The sequence below is a fragment of the Lissotriton vulgaris genome, chromosome 12, assembly GCF_964263255.1.
Source record: "Lissotriton vulgaris chromosome 12, aLisVul1.2, whole genome shotgun sequence".
In the NCBI taxonomy this organism is placed as follows: domain Eukaryota; kingdom Metazoa; phylum Chordata; class Amphibia; order Caudata; family Salamandridae; genus Lissotriton; species Lissotriton vulgaris.
Window position 1 is genome coordinate 724092632 of NC_141700.1, and position 10057 is coordinate 724102688.

Below are 10057 nucleotides of genomic sequence, written 5' to 3' on the forward strand. Positions count from 1 at the left end.
CTGTACAGTGCACAATAGGTCTCGCAGTAGGAAAGTTGGAGATATTGGTTTTGTAAATCACAAAGCCCTTTATGTTTTTAACATGCAAAATTATAAAAAGGCACTGTTATTTGCAATTGTAATAGCTCCAACTTTCCTACTGCGAGACCTATTGGCAACGCCAGTGCTTGTTAAATACTCCCAGCAATTTATAAGTAGCAAGCTTGTTCCACTTAAAACCATATGAAAATGATCCGCAATTATTTTTAGATAAAGGAATGTTTGATATATTTAATTCAAGTTATAACTACCAGATTTCAATTTAAAATGTAAGTTTATGACCTCGACGTGATTTGAACACGCAACCTTCTGATCTGGAGTCAGACGCGCTACCGTTGCGCCACGAAGTCAGCTGATAACTGTACTCGTGGATGTTTAATATGTGAATGTGAAGCTCAGTGATGAAATGCACCCTGGTGACGATTTTTTGCACTATGGTGACGATTTTTTGTTTTCGAAGAATTAGAGGGATTATTCAAACTCCTGTTTTTTTTTATCCACTTCTGCCTTCAGTGATACCCATAAACGTGCGTTGCTGTTGGCGCTTCTATATTATGACACTGAAAAGTGTGACAGACTGAAAAAACACAATTCTTCTTGGAGCGTGCAAGAGCAGACATTTGTCGCGCCCGTCAGCCGAGATCCCATCAGCTCAGCTTAGAGTTGCCCTCCTGGAGGGCACCGAGGCAGAGCGCCGCCCCTCGGACCGTCAGTGCCAGTAGCTTTGTTTTGGTGTCGCCCTGTTTCCTTGTCACTTGATTAGCGGGAGTGTCACGCATGAGCCCCAGTGCAGGGACGATTCTGGAGTAAATTGTGACAATGATCATCACTCAACTGCCCTGAACCAGTGGCAGGCAATGCCGCAACCCATAAATAAAACTTTGCAGAGATCTGGCTTTCTCCAGCTTCACTAGCCCACATACAGCCTGAATGGCCCAGCTTGGTGGAGAGAAATCAATTACCTGCACTTGGATTCAGCAAGTGAACATAATATTAGCTTTTCCACATCATGCTGCCACATATGAAATCAGACTTACAGACAGGGCCTTTCTCGTGCCCCCACTGTGCTTGGTTGCTTCTTTGCTGAATTTGAAGGCAGTGCTCACTGCATTACTTTTTAGGTCGAGCCTGGGCAGCGCATGCGCTGCTCTGTGAGGCATGCTGTATTCGAGTGTGGATTTGAAGACACTCACCGCCCATATTTTTCAATGGCTTGTGTCATTGTCCTTCGTAAATGCTGGCTTCTGATTCAATAATAGGCTTGTTAGTCCCTCCTTAGTACCGCCTTGTCTTTGTTTGTAACCTCCCATGAGGACTGGCCCTTTTCCCTCTGTTGTTACACGGTATGTCTTATTTAGTCTGTAAGCACTATTTTCTTGAATGAGTTTCTCATGTTGCAGACAGGACGTGTTTTCCTGCAACATTCAGCACACCATGCGCACTTTCACTTTCCAAGCAGCCCGGAACACACTTTGAGGTTTTTTTAAATGTAATTACGATGCCGCCCGCTTCACGTACATCGTAGGTGTTTACGCACAGCTTGTTATTTATGTATTCTTGCTCTCTTAACCCGCTGCGTGCTTCTGTCGGCCAACGGCCGTTGCGCACACTACCTCCGTAGTGATGCGCACGTCCGTTGGCCAACGCAACTTCACCCACTCATCAAAGGTGCTGCACCGCGGTGGAATTTTTGGCGCGGTAAAAGGATTAAGACAGTGCCTCTGCTTCCTCTATCAGCTCCATGGGTCCACAGACTCCGCGTGCTGTTCCTTTACAGAGTCTGCGCTGCTCCTCGGCCTGGAAAGATAGGATTTCCTTCCTGTTGACCCTTCCTGCGTTCATAGGAAAGAGACCCGCCGCCAGCAGCCGCCTCCTCCCAGCTCAGCCTCCAGAGGGAGCGACCTCACCGAGGCCCCTTCTCATGCCTGACTCTGGCCTTACGGCACTGGGCCAGGCAGAGCGGGCACTTTCCCTCCCCATGCTCCGGCACACACCGTGGGGACATAGAGGGGGAGCTGTAAAGAACAGCTGCAGCCTTTCTCTGGCTCCAAAGACCGCTTATGCACTCTCTCTCCACTTATCCCCCTTACCTGGTTTCTGTTAGCAATGTGCCAGTGAGGCAATTACAGATTATGGGGCTATTTGTCATCCTTGAATGGCAGTTTAGTCACCTGAGTATGGCCATTTTTCTTATCTAATTGTTTTTCCGTGGGTCGCCTTTAGTTTTGTTGCCTTTGCTTTTCTATCCAAATTCCTGACCCACAGAACAGTGGGCCTGACAATGCTCATCTAACCTCCACCAGCAACAGGTTCAATGGTATGCTGGGATGGCATCGCTGGAGCACCTGTATCCTCACAGGTAAAGTACCTCAGATTTCTGCACAGCACCTGTGGTTATTTGTGTTTTGTGTTATTTAGTGAACATCACTCCGCCTTTCATCCCAGTAAGGGCGATAAAATTAGTGTAACTTGCATTTTTTATCTCTTTATTGAGACGCAATAGCGTTTCGATGCAAAATGTTGTAAATGATATGTTATTGGCGCAGGACAATCCTGACAGAGTAGTTACAATAAAGGTATTGAAGTGGGTATTGATGGCACATAGTATTTAAGTGCTAATAAACAAATTGATGGGTGATGTGTGCTGCACCAACTTGCAATTGGGCCAGTTTTCTAGCTATCTGATATTTTAATGGGGCCACTTTTATTTTGGTGACGTTTATTTATTTATTTTTATTTGGTGTCACTTTTATTTTGGTGTCCTGTCTGACCCTGTTTCTTGTTAATATTACATAGGATTGTGACATTATTACATAGTTCACGAGGGGCCAGACCTCACTACTTTAGTTGCTAAGTAGATGTCAAACTCTTGAAATAAAAAAAGCATTAAAAACAATATAACGGATAGTGGTTTCTAAGTACTCACAGCATTTTATAAGTAGCAAGTTTTTTGCATTGAAATCTATCCGCAATTATCTATACTACTATTATAAAGAGAGAACTCTCACCTTTGAGCCAGGTAAACTCGGGAACCACAGCGCCAATCTACACACCTGATACATCTTTGAAAATGTCAGGGTGTGTAGATGGACATAGGCTACATAAAATTTTAAAAAAAAACTTAAATTTAAAAAATTAACTTTAAAAACAAAGTAGTCCCCTGAAAGAAGCGCCAGCCGCGACGTATCGCTGGCCGGGACGCGCTGCCCGCGACGTGCGTGATGACGGGACATGGAGCGGCGGTGATGTGAGGAGCAGCGGATCAGGTAAGGCATTTACAAACACGGAAAATGTCGGGGCGGGAGCGGGGGCGGGAGGTGGTCCGTGTCCGTGTTCTGACGGCAAGAAGGAGAAGGAGGACTCCCGTCAGCTGCAGCACTTCAAGCGTAGGGGAGCGGAGCAGAGCTGACTGGCTGAGGGCTGAGCGAGGCCGAGAACGGAGCGGAGCAGGGTGGAGGAGCAATCTGCCAGTGCAGGGGGTCGGGGCTGCGGGGGTCGTGAGGTGCATCACACCTACCTCTGCTCGCTCCACCACATGCTGCCCCCAGCCGGATGTATGTTGATACATCGCGCACCATTACATCGCGTGCATTAACCAGGCATTGAATACATCGCAAAGGCCAAAACATCGTCATGTTTTACATCGCACGTAGTTGCAACGCAACTGCATTGCTTCCTATTTGCAAGTACCTAACATCGCAGACGATCAAATCGCACGTCATGACGATGCGTTCTTTGTGTCCTACCACAGTTTTTGCACTTTTAGTTGACCCAATGCGTGATCCCGCCTCTAACCCCTGCCCCCCCCTCTCCCCACGACGCTAATTATTTCCTTTCCATTTACCCCAATTTTTGTATATTTTTAATTAGGAAACGGCTGCATGTACCTGAGCTGGTTAATTTGAAGCTGCATACAGCTCCGCGTGTCCACGGTAAGGGCATCCAGACGCTGTACATGGGCACGAGGAGGTTAACTAATTTGCCCGGATTCTCAGGATGTTGCGAGATTTGAACCGGGGACCCCTGGCTCCATAGGGCACAAACAGCGTGTGCAACCCTTACATTCCTCCGGCACTATTCACTGACAGACTTCCTTCAGCAAAATGTGCCCCCACATCACCCGCGCGCGCGCCTGCTTTACAAGACACCAGGCGCTGCATTAATTTAGTTTACCCCGGCCCTATGAATCTTCGGACAGACATAGGAGGGCCCCAGAATCATACATCACTGCATTCCCCGCTTTACAAGACACTAGGCGCTGCATTCATTAAGGGCGACAATTACGGTAAGAGATGACTAATTGCACCATCAATAGTACAACCTGTCCCTGCTTTTGATGCGCTTTCCATAAGCATCAGTTACATTGCAGCATTTTCATATTTGAATCACAGGACATGAGGCTCGAAACGGTTTTCTCAGCTGGAACCGTACTTCCCCAGTAGGGGCTCTCAAGTGCTGCCAGGTGGTGTTGTGCAGCTTCAGCCATGATCCTACCTGCCAGACATGATAACACCAGTGTATATCAGACACCAGCATGCATATTGGCCTCAGTTCCTTTTCTTCCGTGCGTAATCAACACATTCCGGAGCGCCTTCTCCGTACTTCACCTTCAAATCTTTCCTCGGCTTAGACTGTCACTGGTCAGATGTCTTCTCTGAAAGCATCAGGGTTCAAACTCTGCCTTAAGTTCCACACGAAGATGCATTTATTGGATCCACACAACATGCTCAGGAGGTATCTTGGTTCCGACCATGGTGCCAAGTCCTGCAGTTAGTCCTCCCTGATGGATGTTATGTTGATACATCGCGTGCTTTAATCACGCATTGAATACATCTAGCCTTATGCAAGAACCTCTCTGCCGCAATGACTCATATGTGTAGCGCATCGAAAGTGAATTAATCAGGCACTCTTCTATAGATATTATAATAAAACTGTTGTTACCCATGTTGCCAGCACCAGAATGATAATTGCCAGCTAAGCAATTCTCTGCTTCAGATATGTTACCAAGCCCCTCCCCCCCCTCTTAAGAACACTGACTTGCTGTGAAGTGAGTTATGCTAACTCAATTGTAAGTGTGTCGTGAAGGTCTTTATGATGTGAGTCCATCAGGCAATGAAGGCTACAATAGAAGCGTTTGGTGAGTGAATGCAGCCGCATAGGAAGGGCACTGCATGGGGCGAGTCAGGGCAGAGGTGCCTGGTGAGAGCCTTGTCAACGCATTATTTTGGGACATCTGTGAATAGTGCACATCAGATGTAGGTGAGCAGAGCGCTCTGCCAATGCAGATTTAAATAATTACAGCACATGCGGTCTCTTCTAATAACCCCCGACCCGAACAATTACAGGACATGCGTTTTAAAAGCATGCGTTGTAAAAGCCTATGCGATGTAAGGGGCCGCTAGTAATGGCCCGCGTCGGAACGTCCCTTGCGTTGTAATGCTTGCGATGTAAACGGATGCGATGTAACGCATGCGTTGTGATGGGTGTCCCCCCCCTCCCCAGCCCCCTTCTACCCCGGCCAATAAATGCAGCCCCCAGCCCCCTTCTACCCCAGGCAACGCTGGGGCAGGCTGCTAGATTTTAGGTCTCGTGACCTACAATGCGCGCAAGTGCATTGAGGGAGCGAGAATTCAAGTCGGCAAAATCCTCGTCAAACCAAGGGCTTTCAGCCGCGGTTTTCTTGAAGTTCACGTGAATCACGTGAGCAAACAAGCACGCGCATTCACAGCACATCAAAGGGCTTCTCCTCCCCTAATTATTCATGGCCGGCCAAAGGCCGGCCGTACTTTCAGTTTCTGGCCGATTTCCGGCCGATTTTCTGAATCAATTTTGGCCACTATAGGTGTGGCAGGGTATACTCAGACATGAGTCCCTTTCTCACTGCACCATCAGGATTCAAGCAAGCCGGGCCGAAGATGGCTGAAATGCCAGAAACCGGTCCCCGGTAGCTTGTCTCCTTTCTGGTGAAGAATTGGCTTGGTAGTTTAGTCTGCCCTGTTCCCATGATGCACTGGAACAGGGACAGACTGATTTGCATATAGCCAGGTTCTGAGCTGGGATGGTGCAGTGAGATAAATAACGGTGATGGATCAAGCCCTGATCTTTGGACTGGGTAAGAGTGGTCTGCTTAATTCAGACACTCTGTTCATCACCACCCCCTTTTCTGAATCGATTTTGGCCACTATAGGTTTGGCAGGGTATACTCAGACATGAGTCCCTTTCTCACTGCACCATCAGGATTCAAGCAAGCCGGGTCGAAGACGGCTGAAATGCCAGAAACCGGTCCCCGGTAGCTTGTCTCCTTTCTGGTGAAGAATTGGCTTGGTAGTTTAGTCTGCCCTGTTCCCATGATGCACTGGGCCAGGGACAGACTGATTTGCATATAGCCAGGTTCTGAGCTGGGATGGTGCAGTGAGATAAATAACGGTGATGGATCAAGCCATGATCTTTGGACTGGGTAAGAGTGGTCTGCTTAATTCAGACACTCTGTTCATCACCACCCCCTTTTCTGAACCGATTTTGGCCACTATAGGTGTGGCAGGGTATACTCAGACATGAGTCCCTTTCTCACTGCACCATCAGGATTCAAGCAAGCCGGGCCGAAGACGGCTGAAATGCCAGAAACCGTTCCCCGGTAGCTTGTCTCCTTTCTGGTGAAGAATTGGCTTGGTAGTTTAGTCTGCCCTGTTCCCATGATGCACTGGGCCAGGGACAGACTGATTTGCATATAGCCAGGTTCTGAGCTGGGATGGTGCAGTGAGATAATTAACGGGGATGGATCAAGCCCTGATCTTTGGACTGGGTAAGAGTGGTCTGCTTAATTCAGACACTCTGTTCATCACCACCCCCTTTTCTGAATCGATTTTGGCCACTATAGGTGAGGCTGGGTATACTCAGACATGAGTCCCTTTCTCACTGCACCATCAGGATTCAAGCAAGCCGGGCCAAAGACGGCTGAAATGCCAGAAACTGGTCCCCGGTAGCTTGTCTCCTTTCTGGTGAAGAATTGGCTTGGTAGTTTAGTCTGCCCTGTTCCCATGATGCACTGGGCCAGGACAGACTGATTTGCATATAGCCAGGTTCTGAGCTGGGATGGTGCAGTGAGATAAATAACGGTGATGGATCAAGCCCTGATCTTTGGACTGGGTAAGAGTGGTCTGCTTAATTCAGACACTCTGTTCATCACCACCCCCTTTTCTGAATCCACAGCACATCAAAGGGCTTTGCCCAGCGTGCGCTCTGCGGCTTCTCCTCCCCTATGCCTGTTTATCTGCACTTCTCCTCCCCTAGTCCAGTTGCCTCTAATATAGTGTGGTTTTGGTCGCCTATATTGCTGTTCGCCTCGTGATTATTATCTATGATTGCTAGTTCTGGTATTACATAATCTTCTGTCCTCATGTCTTATATGGTAATCAAAAGCTCGGTAACCACGACCACAATTCGGCTCTCCCGGTTTTACAGACGACAAAGAGCTCTCCAAAGTGACATGTAAGAAACAATAAATACTTTTGGAAACAATTATTTTCTATGGCCATCGTAAGCTGGTTTGCTTTGGCGGCCCCAGTGGTGGCATGACGTATCTTCAGGACTTGTTGATTTAAATAAAACTGCAAATATCTCGCCTGCCCCGCAGCCCTAGGCACACAACAGCAACTCCGGACTTTTATAGGTTTTTACCAAGACTTTGCATATCGACTCATCTTTTTACAACATGTTTTCGTCAAAGTGGCGTTATTTGCTGCCAACAAAACAAGTAAACACCATTATTTACAAATAATATGAAAACAATTCCATATCTGTGTTATCCAAAAACCACGAGTGGAATACCTGTGTAAATGTAAACATCATTCATGTAGTTGCCTTACATGCAGCCATAAGTTAATCAGTGCTTAGAAGCAGCAATGCTATGTCAAGCAGTTTTCTATGGTAACGCAATACAAGCATCATAACTCCATATCTCCTCTCGCCCCCTGCAACGCTCCTGCCTCCCCCCTCACTCACTGTCTTCCTACTACTCCCTCTTATCTTTCAGTCATGTCCCTCCCTCTGCCTCAACCCTCTCACTCCTGTCTGTCTATCCTCGGCCCCTGTGTCTCCTCTCCAATGGTGATTGATTTTTTTTTTATGTGTACATTTACGTGTATTATGTGTATGTTTTATGAACGTATATGTATATGTTATATGCATGTCTTTGCTCCGCTCCGGTGTTGTAAGGCTTCAGAGTTAGGCCCATGATTTTTTCTGGTGGGCACAAGAGTCGATTTGTATGCAGTCTCTTGATTTATAATTCATGGGGTAAAGCTGTGTATATCACTTTACTCGTTTTGATATCACAATTAAATAGGGATAAATGAAGCCAATCTTGTCAGTGACTTTCAGAGTATAAGCTATTCAGGAAATGAAAAGGCTGCTTGGGCTGTAGGATTGTTAACACTGCCTCAATGGGGACGATGCCCTTTAACTTTGACCGACTGTAAAGGCGCTAGTTAAAGCTTTGCTGAAGCCGTGTGGCTGACAGAAAGCTGACTTGCACCATCTTAACAATACTTTGCTATCAGCAGAAAGTGTATAAACTGTCAGGCTGTGTTCACCGTCTGTTTTTTCCCCCCAATTTTGAAACCATGAAACCAAGTCTGTCCTCATTGATCAGAGAATGCCTGACTGATATCAAGTATTCTCTACGGGTATCGAAACATGACACTTATGTCCCAAATAATCTTTTAGTTGCTGGTTTGTTTCCAAAGATGATATTTTGAATTACATGTTTTCACCTATATATTCTTCTTTCAAAAAATGTCAATTTCTATCATTTCCTTCGTCCAGCGCTAAAGTGCTAGTTTGTGGGTGCTTCAATGTGCACTACCGTCTGGAAGACATTTGAAAACAAAAGCAGAATTAAAAAATCCAGGCAGTTCACCACAACAAACAAGGGGGGCACCGGGCCCCAAGTTGTTTAATTACATTTGGACTTCTGGCAAATTATTATTTTCCTTTATAAGTAGCAGACATGGCAAATAAACAACTCTGTGTCTACTTCGTTTTTAGGTTAAAACACGTCCCCTTTTCCAACTATAACTGTTTCTTTTTTTTTTTTTTTTTTTACACATCAGTGTAAAGTAAATTAATTTCTGCTAGAGGCAGTTAATCCTGCTCTAGAACACATGCAAATTGATATGTCAGTGTAGTAGCATAACAAAACACATACACCCATTTGCAAAAGTTATAACTATTGGCATAGTAAATGACAAAACGATTAATTTAGCTATTTTCAAAACCAACACATAAATAAAATAAATTGTCATTTACAAGACCAATAGCTCAAACTTTCCTACTGCGAGATCTATTGGCAACGCCAGTGCTTGTTAGATAAAGGAGTGCATTGTTAAATTTAATTACAGTTTTAACTACCAGATTTCAATTTTAAGTGTAAAAGTGTACATGTGACCTCGACGTGATTTGAACACGCAACCTTCTGATCTGGAGTCAGACGCGCTACCGTTGCGCCACGAAGTCAGCTGATTATCATGTATGGGGATGTTTAATATGTGACTATGCAGCTCAGCGATGAAATGCACCTAGGTGACGATCTTTTGTTTTTGAAGAATTAGAAGGATAATTCAAACTCCTGTTTTTTATCCACTTCTACCTTTTTGTGACACCCATAAAGTTGATTTGTTATTGACGCTGCTATAGTATGAGACTGCCAAGTGTGACAAGACAGTGAAAAAACAAACAGCGCGCAAGAGCAGACATTTGTGACGCAAATCAGCCGAGATCCAATCAGCTCAGCTTAGAGTTGCCCTCCTGGAGGGCACCGAGACAGAGAGCCCCCCCCCCCCCCCCCCCCCGGACGTCAGTGCCTTTACCTTTGTTTTGGTGTCGCCCTGTTTCCCTGTCACTTGAGTAGCGGGAGTGTCACGCAAGAGCCCAAGTGCAGGGACGGTTCTGGAGTAAAGTGTGTCAATGGTCATCCCTCAACTGCCCTGAAACACTGGCAGGCAATGCCACAACCCATAAA

The 10057-nt window shown here is 46.1% G+C and overlaps 2 non-coding genes across 2 annotated transcripts; both read right to left on the minus strand.

The window, feature by feature from the left end:
- Positions 1–317: 317 nt before the first annotated feature.
- On the minus strand, positions 318–389 carry TRNAW-CCA (transfer RNA tryptophan (anticodon CCA)). Its single transcript has one exon. It is a non-coding gene; the product is annotated as a tRNA-Trp (tRNA).
- A 9091-nt stretch (positions 390–9480) lies between these two features.
- TRNAW-CCA (transfer RNA tryptophan (anticodon CCA)) lies at positions 9481–9552 on the minus strand. The gene has a single exon. It is a non-coding gene; the product is annotated as a tRNA-Trp (tRNA).
- Between the last annotated feature and the right edge of the window lie 505 nt (positions 9553–10057).